Source organism: Acinonyx jubatus, chromosome A1 (genome assembly GCF_027475565.1).
Source record: "Acinonyx jubatus isolate Ajub_Pintada_27869175 chromosome A1, VMU_Ajub_asm_v1.0, whole genome shotgun sequence".
Taxonomy (NCBI): Eukaryota; Metazoa; Chordata; class Mammalia; order Carnivora; family Felidae; genus Acinonyx; species Acinonyx jubatus.
In genome coordinates, this window is record NC_069380.1 from 187572708 (window position 1) to 187574595 (window position 1888).

General features: G+C 40.5%; 1 non-coding gene across 1 annotated transcript; it reads right to left on the minus strand.

Moving 5' to 3' along the window:
• Nucleotides 1–356: 356 nt before the first annotated feature.
• Nucleotides 357–463, minus strand: LOC113594969 (U6 spliceosomal RNA). Its single transcript, XR_003415451.1, has one exon. It is a non-coding gene; the product is annotated as a U6 spliceosomal RNA (small nuclear RNA).
• Nucleotides 464–1888: the final 1425 nt, after the last annotated feature.

Below are 1888 nucleotides of genomic sequence, written 5' to 3' on the forward strand. Positions count from 1 at the left end.
ACTGTCCCCCACCTTTCCCTACTCCCACAAGGTAAACCACATACTGTGTGATCCCATTTATATAAAATACAAATAAGGTAAAATTAGTCTATACTGTTAGAAGTCAGACTAAAAGTTCCCCTTGGTGGGAAGGGGATCTGAGAGCAGAAAGGAGGAAAAGAGGGCTTCTGGAGTGCTGGTCATGCCTTTTCTTTCTTTCTTTTTCTTTCTTTCTTTCTTTCTTTCTTTCTTTCTTTCTTTCTTTCTTCTTTCTCTTTCTTTCTTTCTTTCTCTTTCTCTCTTTCTTTCTTTCTTTCTTGATTTATTTATTTATTTATTTATTTATAAATATAATTTATTGTCAAATTGGCTTCCATAAAAAATACGGAAGCTTCACGAATGTGCGTGTCATCCTTGCGCAGGGGCTGTGCTGACCTTCTCTGTGTTGTTCCAATTTTAGTATATGTGCTGCCCAAGTAAGCACCATATCTTCCTTCTTGATCTGGGTACCAATCATCTGTGTTTCGGTTGTGAAAATAGTTGAGTGGTATCCTTATTATCTGTGCATTCAATACATGCATGTATGTTGTACATCAATCCAAAGTTGAAAAAATGTTTCAGTGAACATCCTTGTAGTGATGTTTTTGCAGATATCTCTGTTTCTTTCTCTTTTGACCGAATTCCTAGATGTGGGATTGCTAAATGAAATGGTATGAACATTTTTACAGCTTACAATACATCTTGTCAACTTGTCAGGGACTGCTTTTATTTATCTTGTCTCCCTGTGCCTAGCACCAAGCCACTGACTAATTGACGTGACCAAATGAATAAATGACGGACTTCTTTCAATTCCTTGAATGAAGCAGACTTTTTTAAGACTAAGAGCAGTTCCTATTTGCTCTTCCCAGAAATCTCTTCTCCCTGTTCGTCATACTGCTGACTGTCAGCTTAAAAGACACTCAAATAAGAGGCTTCCCTAACCATGCTGTCTAAAGTAGTCCTCCATTCTTATTCTGTCTTAGCTCCTCTTGTTTACCAATCTCAATGCATAATTATTATATCTGATTTATTTGTGTAGTTGCTTGCTTATTGCCATTCTCCCACTGGACTCTAAGTACCACGAAGATAGGAATGAAGTATGTCTTGTCCACTATTTTAACCCCAGCACCTACCTAGCATAGTGCCTAGGATGGAGAAGGCCTTTATGTTAGGCATTTTTGGCCACAAGGGACAAACTCCTAACTCAGATGGACTTAACCGAAGAAGAAGAAGAAGAAGAAGAAGAAGAAGAAGAAGAAGAAGAAGAAGAAAAATTTTTGGTTCATGTAATTGAGAAATTCAAGGGGTATAAATAAACAATTTCAGACATGCCTGGATCCACAGGTTCAAATAATATTATTAGGCCAGGTTGTTTCCTTACATAGTAGCAAAAGAACTCCTCACCAGCCCCAAACGTACATGGCTAACCATCTCTGAAGAAAAGGAGGAAACTTTCTGATAGGCCTGTCAAGAGTCTTGGGGAGGATTGTCCAGCTCAGGGACACATACCCACCACTGAGCCAAGCTCAGTGGGTATGGAGGCAGAGTTCTATACCCAGGCCTTGGTTCCTTGACTGTCTCTGAGGGGCTGGATGGGTGGGAGCGGAGTCTCTGTCCCATCCAAACCACAAGCGCTGATGTGGAGAGGTGTAAGACCACCGGGGGCTAACTTAGTTGCCTAACTCCCAGTCCAACTTACCACTTGATTAGCTGCAGGGACTCAGCTCTCTCAGTGGGTGTATGCAGCCATTAACTGAAACCAGGCAGCTGAGACCTAGAAGTAATTGAGCTATTTTCCAGCTAAGTGGGGCCAGCTAAAATTAAGTGCTTCCTTGAACTTTGATTGCCATTTTTAATTAGGCACTATATT